This window comes from Triticum aestivum, chromosome 1A (genome assembly GCF_018294505.1).
Source record: "Triticum aestivum cultivar Chinese Spring chromosome 1A, IWGSC CS RefSeq v2.1, whole genome shotgun sequence".
Classification (NCBI taxonomy): domain Eukaryota; kingdom Viridiplantae; phylum Streptophyta; class Magnoliopsida; order Poales; family Poaceae; genus Triticum; species Triticum aestivum.
The window spans coordinates 137,904,495-137,916,707 of record NC_057794.1 but is presented as its reverse complement, the minus strand read 5'-3'; positions in this window follow the sequence as shown (position 1 = coordinate 137,916,707).

Genomic DNA, 12,213 nt, shown 5'->3' with positions numbered 1-12,213 from the left:
AAGACTTTGTCCCATGTCCGGGTGGGACTCTCCTTTGCGTGGAAGGCAAGTTGGCAATTCGGATATGTAGATCTCCTCCCTTGTAACCGACTCTGTGTAACCCTAGCCCTCTCCGCTATCTATATAAACCGGAGGGTTTAGTCCGTAGGACAACAACAATCATAATCATAGGCTAGCTTCTAGGGTTTAGCCTCTACGATCTCGTGCTAGATCAACTCTTGTAATACTCATATCATCAAGATCAATCAAGTAGGACGTAGGGTATTACCTCCATCGAGAGGGCCCGAACCTGGGTAAACATTGTGTCCCTCGTCTCCTGTTACCATCCGCCTTAGACGCACAGTTCGGGACTCCCTACCCGAGATCCGCCGGTTTTGACACCGACATTGGTGCTTTCATTGAGAGTTCCACTGTGTCGTCACGATAAGGCTGGATGGCTCGTCTTGTTGTCAAAGACAACATCACCTCGGGGGGAGCCCTGACTGTAGGCCAAACCCTCCGACTAGGCGGCTTCGTCATGACCGCCCGTTCGGCCGTCACACCGACGATGACTTCTCGGGTCATCAAAAACAGCCTCCATGTTGGCTCGGGATTTGCCGAGCAGATGGATCCAATAAAGCTCTCTTCTTTGAATGAGCTCTTGGATCGCATCGCCTCCCTAGGAGTCGCAACGGACTATGATCGGATCGGGCTTAAACCCGACCAAAGGGAGATTAACTCTCCGCCGGTCACCCATCAGATAGTGGTGGTGGAGGAGCAATCTAGCAATTCTTCCTCTATTTTGATGACAAACTATGTCCGGATTCCCATCCTCTCCGAGCCAGATACCCGTCCACGGGAGGACATGGCCCAAGCTTCGAACCTAGAATTAGACAGCGGGCCAAGACTATTGGGCAGCATCCCGTAGCCCGAACTGTTAAGCTCGGAGACTCCTCCGCCCCTGGGCCTTAGACCGGGTCAGGGTTTAGACCTAAATCTACCCACCCACCCAGACTCAAGTGATCTTTCCCACATTAGACAAGAGCCCCAAGAGACAGTACATCACTATTGGCCAGATTCCTCCTTGTAATGAGCAAGGTCAAGGACTGTCGCGAGGAATACGCAATTTCATTCTTTTGCAAAAATTGCACGGACAAGGGAATCCTCAACGCCATAAGTCGCCATGACATAGCACACTTTGCTGACTTGGCGGCCATAGTACAGAAGTATTGTGCGATGGAAAGCGCCTGGAAAACCCAAACAAAATTCTGGGACCCTCCGGCTCTCACCAAACCCCTCGTCCGATCTAAAAGGGTGTACTCTCGTAAGTCAACCGATCCAATTACAAAGAAACCAAAGCCCACTACAGGGCGTGGAACTGTATTGGAGGGATGGCTCAATGGGCCATGCAAAATTCACAGTACAGCGGATACCATGCCAACGCACAGCCTTAGAGCATGTTGGATGCTCCAGCAGGTGGCCAAGAGCGGCGAGGATATCCTCACCAACAATACAACAGAGCACCATCCTATGGAAAATAACAATACAGTATTGACAGTCTTCGAGACCTTCGCCTCAAATAATAGGCGCAAGCGAACACTCCGCGGCCTTGCCAAAGTTTGCCACGTTGCAGCAATAAATCCATGGAACGACACGGCCATAACATTCAATTCCAGTGACAAACCTCAATTCCGAACAGCCCCAGCACCAGCCGCTTTGGTTCTTAGTACAATTGTGGACGGCTTCCGGCTTACTAAAGTGCTCGTGCACGGTGGCAGCGGATTAAACCTCATCTATGAGGAAACTCTTAGCCAGATGGAAATAGACAAGAGCCGCATTGAGCAAAGCAACACGACCTTTAGAGGAATCATCCCTAGTCGGGAGGCACGATGTGCGGGAAAAATCACACTAGATGTGGTATTCGGCACGCTAGAGAACTATAGGTCCGAAGAAATCACATTCCAAGTGGCCCCGTTTAGTAGCGGATACCACGCCCTTTTAGGGCGGGAGGCATTCGCGATCTTCCAAGCTATACCCCATTACGGGTACATGAAGCTCAAAATGCCCGGGCCCAATGGAATAATCACTCTGGCTAGTGATCCGGACATAGCACTCCATGCCGAAAATAAAACCGCCACACTAGCCCTCGAGGTGTTATCCGAACCCCTGGCGGCCTAACAACTAACTGCGCTGCGCTCCATAGTGGACAGGGACGACGTGATACTTGACAAAAGACCCAAGTCCACCTTTTTAAACCAGCGGACGAAATAGTCAAATTCCAGTTCCACCCAACGGACCCTATAAAAATAGCATCCATCGGGGCACAGCTGAACCCCACAACAGACGCCGCACTGCGGGAGTTCTTGCGCGAGAATTGGGACATCTTCGCCTGGCATCCTTCAGACATGCCAGGAATCCCATGCAGGCTAGACGAGCAAAGCCTTAACATTCTAAAAGGGTTCAAGCCGGTCAAGCAGACTCTTCGGCGTTTCTCTGAGCCCAAGCGGCAAGCCATGGGAGAAGAGCTAGCCAAGTTACTCGAGGTCGGATTCATTAGAGAAATAAAACATCCGGACTGGCTAGCAAACCTGGTGATGGTACCAAAGAAGGACAAATCCTAGTGCCTATGTGTCGATTTCAAGGACCTTAACAAGGCTTGCCCCAAGGATCCCTTCCCACTCCCCCGCATCGATCAAATTATCGACGCTACCGCAGGACACGACTCATTGTGCTTCCTCGACGCATACTCCGGATACCATCAAATTAAGATGGCGGAGCCCGATCAAGCCGCAATGGCATTCATCACTCCATACGGCCCCTTCTGTTTTTAACACCATGCCTTTTGGGCTCAAAAACACCGGTGCAACCTATCAACACATGATTCAGACATGCCTGGAAACACAAATAGGCAAAACAGTGGAGGCATACGTAGACGACGTGGTCATTAAAACAAGACACGTCGAATCCTTAATAGACGACTTGAGGCTCACGTTCGACAACCTCCGAACATATGACATCAAGCTCAATCCGGAAAAATGCGTTTTTGGCATGCCCGACGGAAAGCTCTTGGGCTTCATTGTTTCCAATAGAGGAATTGAAGCAAATCCAGCTAAAATCCGAGCTTTGTCACAGTTGGCTATCCCAACAGATGTCAAGCAAATCCAGAAGTTATCTGGACGCGTGGCTGCCTTAAGCCGCTTTATCTCCCGATTAGGAGAAAAGGCACTACCTCTTTATCGCCTTCTTCGACGCACCGAACACTTCGAGTGGACGGATGCGGCCACGACCGGATTGGCAAAAATAAAAGCCGTATTGGCCACCAACCCAATCTTGGTCGCGCCAAATGTCGGTGAACCAATGTTGTTATATATAGCGGCAACACACCAAGTTGTAAGCGCAGTGCTCGTCGTCGAACGAGAGACGGGCGGACATAAGTTCCCGCTTCAAAAGCCGGTATACTACGTATCCACTTCCTCACTCCATGCAAATCACGGTACCCACATTATCAAAAAGATAGCATATGCGGTCTTCATGGCATCCCGGAAACTACGACACTACTTTCAAGAGTGTTCAATTACGGTGGCCTCCGAAGTACCACTCAGTGGCATAATAAATAACCGCAATGCCACGGGCCGGATTGCTAAATGGGCTATTGAGCTCCTCCTGTTCGACATAACATACAAACCACGGCGAGCCATTAAGTCGCAAGTACTGGCTGATTTCGTCACCGAATGGACGGAAGCCGAACTCCCTAAAGAGTACGGAGCATACTCCAATTGGATCATGCACTTCGACGGCTCTAAGATGCTGGCTGGTCTGGGGGCAGGCGTCGTCCTGACATCCCCCACCGGAGATACAGTCCAATACGTACTCCAAATATTATACACAGACTCCAACAATGTAGCAGAATATGAGGCCCTGTTGCATGGTCTCCGGATGGCAGTCTCCATGGGCATTCAACGCCTAGAGGTGTGGGGGGATTCAAACCTCGCAATATCTCAAATAAATGGAGACTTTGACGCCAAGGACCCAAAAATGGCGGCTTACTGCAACGCCGTCCTCAAAATGTTAGCTCGGTTCGAGGGGCTTGAATTCCACCATGTGGTCCGGGAAAACAATCAAGCGGCGGATATCCTCGCCCGCATCGGCGCTAAGCGCAACCATGTCCCACCTAACATCTTCTTGGAAAGGTTGTTTAAGCCATCTGTGGTATGGGAAGGAGAGACCGGCAACGACAGTCCGGACCCGACCACAACGCCAGATACCGAACACTCTGACATAATTCGAGGCTCTGCCACTGAAATAACGCCTTCGGCCCACGTGATTATGGCTGTCATCGCCTCATGGACAGAACCCTTCTTGGCTTCCCTAATTAGGCAAGAACTCCCCGATGACCCAAACGAGGCACGTTGCATTGTGCGGCGGTCTAAAGCCTACAAGGTCCATGAGGGAGAGCTTTATAAGAAAAGCGCTACCGGAGTACTTCAAAGGTGCATCTCCGAAGAGGAAGGATGGGAACTTTTGGCAGAAATTCATGCTGGACTTGGTGGCCACCATGCTGCAGATTGGGCCCTTGTAAGCAAGGCCTTCCGTACAGGTTTTTACTGGCCGATGGCCCGAGCAGACGCACAGGACCTCGTTCAACATTGTGTCGGTTGCCAGCTTTTCGCAAACCAAAGCCATATGCCACCCACCACTCTCCAAACAATCCCCATTACTTGGCCCTTCGCGGTCTAGTGGCTTGACATGGTCGGACCCCTTAAAGGGGGAAGGCACAAGAAAAAATACCTATTGGTCATGGTGGATAAATTCACCAAATGGATAGAAGCCAAACCAGTTAAAACGGCCGAGTCCGGACCAGTGATAGACTTCATATCCGGGGTTGTACACCGTTACGGCGTCCCCCACAGCATCATCACCGATAATGGCTCGAACTTTACAGCCGACGATGTAAAAACTTGGTGCAGCAAAATGCGCATTAAGCTCGATTATGCCTCTGTCTATCACCCGCAAACTAACGGTCAAGTTGAGTGAGCAAATGGTCTTATCATGAGCGGCATTAAACCCAGATTAGTGCGATCCTTGAAGGAATCAGATACGCACTGGGTGGAGGAGCTTGACTCCGTACTATGGGGGTTGTGGACCAAGCCGAATCGCACTATCGGATACACACTGTTCTTTATGGTGTACGGCGCAGAGGCGGTACTACCCTGCGACATCATTCATGACTCACCTCGAGTGCGCATGTATGAAGAGAAAGAAGCCGAGCTTGATTGGCAGGACAGTTTGGACGCCCTGGAGGAGGAGCGTGATGTGGCAAAAGCCCGCTCTGCATTCTATCAGCAATAGGCTCGGCGGTATCAAAGCAGAGAAGTACGTGCCAAAACTTATAACATTGGCAAACTCGTTCTGCGCCTACCGGAGAAGAAAAAGGACAAGCTCAAGCCCAAATGGGAAGGTCCCTTCGATATTGACAAAGTTCTGACTGGTGGAGCGTATCGTCTACGGGATGCATCGGACAATTGACTCGAGCGAAACCCATGGAATGCAGCTAGACTCCAAAGGTTCTACGCCTAGTGTCGGACTCTGTGTTCGTCTCCTTACCTCCATCAATTTTTTTATCCGTTATCTATCTTTTCTTTCTTTATTTCTTCCCTTTTTCTCCACGGCCTTAAAAGGTTAAACTGTGTCTTGACTACACAATCTTGACACGCTAGGCGTGCTCATTATACCTGGGGGCTTCTTATACAGAAGCTTAATATAACTATGTTCCAGGCTCTATGCCCCACGCACATGTGTTACTTTTCCACATGTACCTTTTCTTCGCCATTATATGCATCGATATGACTTAAATTTTGGCCAAGCTGGGTTGCCTGGATCTTGTGTTTATGCCCTATGTTCCCGTTAATTAGGCTAGGGCATAAGGGGAGCACCTTTGCGATTGTTACTGCCGGGTCAGCCGAATGTGTACCTCAGACTGGGTGAAGCCAAAAGCTAGCATTCTTAAGGGAATATTTGGTCGGTGAACAAAAGATGACTTTAAATTATTGAAATACATGCCCCAGATGTTTATATCATGCGTCTCTTCTCGCAGTCCGGACATGCACATTAATGCATGCGCACCCAGGGAAAGGAACCCTTAACAGAACTATTCTCCCTGGAAGATGTTTCTTACTATCCATGTAATATAACATAGCTAGTTGGGTACTTGTCTGTTCAAACACTAATGACCCCTACGCCTGGTTTCCACGCGTACCCCGGTTTTTACATAACTAAGCGGGTATTCAGATACACTCCGGACTGTCGGGTCCGGAGGTTGAAGCGAAAAGGTCCGCCATGACAAATGATTTACAATCCGGCTAGGGACAATATATGTCACTTTAAGTACACAGTCACTTAGACTGACTAAATTCTTCTTCTATACCATCCACCAGGCTGTCTAGCCTACAATCATGTTGGGAATACTTTGCGGCTAGTTTCACCTGGTCATACACTAAACTGACAGGGATCTCTTTCCCATCAGACCCCATAGGTCCGACCTCGGCCATGTGGTTCGGATCATCCTTGGTATATCGCGTCTTCACCATGGCCTAGGCTTCCCTTGCACCTTGTCGGCAGGCTGATATCTTCCATAATCGGAAGCGCCGCCACGCTCCCTTGAGCATCACTACAAGCTCCCCCATGCCTCTTGGCAGGGAGGCGGATGGCCACAAGGCTTGGGCAATGCCCTACATCACCTGCCGAACTTGTTCATGCAGCTGTGAGAGCTCTGGCAGAAGATCGCCCGCAGATCCGGGCATCTCCACTTCAGGACGACCCGTCAGCATACCTATAGACATAACTTTGTTAGTCGATTTATTTGCCGAACTCTACAAAAAGTTTGTTCAAGCACTTACTGAAAATGCCGCAGCGAAGCCTCTTATTCTCCTTTATGGAGTCAGCTAGATGGGCCCGAATGTCTTTTAGTTCAACGCCCAGCTGGGTATTGGCATCTTGGAGAAAATTTTTCTCCTGCCTAACCCGCGTCAGCACACGCTCGCCAGCCTCTAGCTGTCGTTGAGCATGTTGCTCATCCCCTCACACTACCTCCGGATTCACTCCGGTGTCATCTGCAGAATCTATTGTTAGATTTGCATACATGTCGAATACTAACCGGTACATATCCTTCTTTTCGATAGAAGCAAGTGTTACCAGATGGGGCCTTCGCGGACTCCTTCATTGAGGCAACTGCGGCCCGCAGCTGGGCTTTGCACTCCTCCAGCTCTTGAGACAACTGGGTATTCTTCTCCGTAAGAGCCTACACAAATAATGATCCTTAAATTAGTTGTGTCAATTGTTTCAAGTGTCAGGGGTTACTGGTATATATAATTATCAGATTTTCTTACCCGTATATCCTTTACATACTGGTCCGGGGCTCTGGCAAGACCATTTTGCGTAGCTTGGATGTACGCGTCTCCTGAGTTGAAGGCATCAAACGCCTCTTCGGAGAAACCAGGGTCGCGGAGTACGGCCCGGTGGCGCCTGTGATTCTTGGCACTCTCCACTTTGGAATTTGTAGACGACAGCCTATCCGCATCCTTTGTAGGAGGAACGTCTGGTGTTGTGCCCACATTAGCAGCTGCCCCTAAGTCCGGCTCTGGAGTTCGGCTGGTGGAGGAATGGCCGACAGGCTCCCCGGGCACGGTCCGGCGAGCATTTTTCTTGCCAAAAACCATGGACGTTATCTATACCTACTATTAAAGGGAATAGGTGTTCTTGGTTTGGTTTAGTCCTTTTTGTTTGTTTTGAGTGCACGCTAAGCGATCTGGGCCAGGTGCTTGTATGTTGATGGGCCTTTTATGGGCTTTTATAGAGACCGCGAAAAAGAATTGGGTCAAAATAAATCAATATTGTGGCAATTGATCACAGGACCTCCTATTTGGATCTTCGATGTAACAACCAACGACCTATGAGCCATTCACATTTACAAATCCCGACTCGCTCTAAATATACGAGTGGCGGTCCTCGTGTTTAGGGCGAGCTAATTAAGCGAATGAGGTAACTAAAGGAAGGATTGTGGGCTAAAATAAAATATTTAAACAGATATGGCTAATTAAAAAAGGATTATGGGTAAACCGGTGGAATAATTAAAAGAAAGATTCTGGTCTTAATGAATAGGATATTCAAATAGATGAGGCTAATTAAAGAAAGGACTTGAGGTAAAAAGGTAGGATAATTAAAAGGAAAGATTTGTAGGCTTCAATGTATTGGGGCTACTAAATTAGAAAAGAAAGGATTTGATTCCCGACTAAAACGGGATGAAGACATCATGGTAATTAAAGAAAGGATTATACTTAAATGGAATCAGTGGGAGATTATGCCCAACAAAGAAAATAAAACTCGGCTAAATTGCATTGTATTTTTTATGTTCATTTTGTAGAAGGATGCTGCGTTGTAGCATGTTCTTCATAGTGAATCTGTGCTGTGAGACATTATGCTTGCACAAAATATCAATTTTTCCCGTTGCAAACGCACAGGCATATGTTCTAGTTATATTTTAAAGACGACAAACCACGGAGCAGGGTTTATTTTCATACCTCTACGACGGCGTCTCAGTCCTGACCGCCTTCCTTTTAAGCCTATCCGGCTTCGGTGCCCCTTGCTGGTGAGTCACCGTGGGTTCGGTGTGGCATCCCGAGGGCCTTCCCTATAGGACACCATGTGTGTGTGATAGGTGAAGTGCAAAAAAGGGATCTTTCTCGGAAGTTGGGACTCTGGTTTTACTTACATGCGATGCAGGGAGCAGGCCCGGATAATCGGCTATGATAGCCACCAAGGCGCCATCGCAGCTCAACTGATAGAACATCCCGTCGATGAGTTCCACGAATATGTCCGGATCTTCTTCAAGTCCGGGGTCAAGGGCCCGGTCAGGGTCCTCTGGCTGTGGAGACGGGCTATGGACCTCCCTCATAGCTTTTCGCAGTTCCTGCTATGAAATAGCTAGGTAAATACTTATAATGAAGAATGCGGGAAGATCTGGAGTAAAAGGTAGTAGCTCACCCAGTTTGGGGGTTGTACATGGAGAGTCCATCCCGTGGCTTTAATACAGATGAACTCCTCTTCCTCTCCTTTGTATAAATCGGACAGTACTTTCGCTAGAGCGGCGGCGGAGTCCGAACCTTTACGGCCGCAGCGGGTGGCATCGTCTTCTCCATTGAAGTGCCACATGGGTTTCCCCCGATACTGAAGTGGCTGCACCCCCCGCATTATACATATTGACATAACCTCGATTATTGTCGGTCCTGATTTGGCCAACGTTTCTATCATGCCCATCAGGTAAAGGACCTCTCTGTTATGTTCCTCCTGGGGGCTCCGAGGACGCCAGCTGCGGCGTTTCTTCAAAGGAGCATTATTGAACTCAGGAAGGCCCATCCGAATAGGGTCTGGAAGGGGGACGTCCTCTATATAAAACCACTCCGAGGGCCAGTCTTCGGATGTCTTCTTCAGGGTACCGGAGAGGTATCCGGTCCTGGCGATGCGCCATATTTCGGCTCCGCCCAATTGATATATTGACTCCTTCTGTGTACGGGGTACGAGGCAGAATAGCCTTTTGCATAGCTCGAAATGAGCTTCGCAGCCCAGAAATAGCTCGCAAAATGCGACGTAGCCGGCGATGTGTAATATGGAGGCAGGAGTAAAGTTATGCAGTTGGAGGCCGTAGAACTCCAGGAGCCCGCGGAGGAACAGATGGATTGGAAATCCGAGTACCCTCAATAAGTAAGGGACAAGGCATACCCGTTCCCCCATGGACGGGTTGGGGAAGCTGTCCGCTTGCTCCCCGCCGTTATAAGTGGCTAGTCTGGCTCGGACGGGGACCATATAAGTAGGAGGGAGAAACCCCTGGGTCTGTAACTCTACAAATTGGCTGTGAGGGACGGAACACTTCTCCCAATTGCCTGGCTTAGCGCTACGGGAGCGAGAGGAGGAGCTGCGATGGCCGGCCATGATGGGATGGGCTTTTTCCGGGCACGCTCCGATGGACACTTGCTGTGGGAGGATGGTGTGATCTGGATCTGAGGATCCCCGTCTCTTTAAATAGGTGATTTACTTACATGGTTAGTGTGGCAAATGTAAAAATGCCCCGACTTCTCACATTCGCTCGACACGTGGAAGATAGCCATTACTAAGGCGCAGAAGCCGAGGAGTGCAACATTTATGGGAAGCCGAACACTACTTGACAGGTATTCGGAATTTGGAGAAGAACCTGCCTTGCAATGCCGGAGACAATCTGCGCGCCAGACTCATCGTCATTGAAGCGTGGTTCGGGGGCTACCGAGGGAGTCCTGGATTAGGGGATCCTCGGACAACCGGACTATATACTTTGGCCGGACTGTTGGACTATGAAGATACAATATTGAAGACTTCGTCCCGTGTCCGGGTGGGACTCTCCTTTGCGTGGAAGGCAATCTTGGCAATTCGGATATGTAGATCTCCTCCCTTGTAACCGACTCCGTGTAACCCTAGCCCCCTCCGGTGTCTATATAAACTGGAGGGTTGAGTCCGTAGGACAACAACAATCATAAGCATAGGCTAGCTTCTAGGTTTTAGCCTCTACGATCTCGTGGTAGATCAACTCTTGTAATACTCATATCATCAAGATCAATCAAGTAGAACGTAGGGTATTACCTCCATCGAGAGGGCCCAAACCTGGGTAAACATTGTGTCCGTCATCTCCTGTTACCATCCGCCTTAGACGCATAGTTTGGGACCCCCTACCCGAGATCCGCCGGTTTTGACACCGACAGCAGTGTAAAGTGGCCTCGAAGTTGGATTGGACGATGCAACCATCATTTCACTGGAATGCTCATTGAAGCCATTTCTCCCCTTTCTTGAAGAAAACCTCACACCAGGCTACTCACTTCTGCCATTTGTCTTCTGTACTGACGAAGGAGAAGCGGGCGAATCAGTGATGCTGCTATATTTTCATTCCAAGAATCTTCTTGTTGCGAAGCACCGACCGATTCTTAGAGCCTATTCTTTTCCCGTTTTCATTGCGATTGTGGTTTCCTTTCGATTGCTTTTAGTTTGTTAGTTCATTGATGGATACTGGAGCACTAGGCAAAGAGTTGTCGGCGGACAACCCACTGGAGACAGCGATCTCCAGGAAGCGAGCACCGACCAATGAGTTGACCATGTTGGCGGGCCAACCCATGGAGACGAAGAACTCCAAGAAACAAGCACTGGCCAACGAGTTGACGACATTGGTGGACGAACTCCTCAAAGAAAGTTGGAAGAACGGCAAGGGCCCCACCGTGCCTACCCAAGAAACTCTAATGGCCACCTATGTGAGGCTCAAGTCCGAGTTTGAGGAGATAGTCACCATTGAGAAACAGTATTCCCCTGGCAAGGTGATGGCCCCCATCGAGGACGAGGAGATGGCCCCGGAGGGATGGGATCCCCCGGTGAGCTGCACAAGGTAAAAAATAATGGCTTACCATAGTTGTGGTTTTTGATTATTTGCAATGTGCTTGCTAATATGTTAGGGTTGTGCAGGTGCCGGTGGATGTCCTTGATGATTCCGATGTTGAGGCCTGTCCTGTGGACAACGCTCCAGAGATCATTTTCGATGTTGCAAACCGTCCTGATGACATCACCCCAGAGATCGATTCTGATGCCGTTGTCCATCCTATGGACATCGCCCAGAGATCGATTCCGATGTCGCGGTCAGTCCTTTGGACATCGCCCCAAATATCGATTCCCATTCCGCTGTCCGTGCTGTGGTCATTGCCCGAGAGATCGATGAGAAGAAATAGTTGGTAGCGCTAATCCTTCAGGGTAGTTTGCATTGACCTAGGTTTTAATTACCGGAATGATGTGTGTTATCAAACCATCTTAGGGCTAGTGCACTATCTTGTGTGGGCGGTACTTGCTACTTTTGTATGATAGTGAATCATGCGAACCCTCTCCGAGTTATGGAAACAGATGTATCCTCACCAGCCTTCGATATAATATATCGCATGCTTAGATGTAAGTTCGAACTGTTTATCATATCAGCAGGGCTTGTTTGATGATTCTTGGTGTTAATAGGCTAGCTACTGTGCCAGCTATAATATTGCAAAACACTCACCAAAGAGAAATATTAGGGCTGATGAGCTCGTGGTACGCTTATACTTATCCGTCATCGATCGACCAATAGCCCAAGCTCCTAAAATTGTAGGCTTAGCGATCGATCAGACAATAGTCGACACAGATACA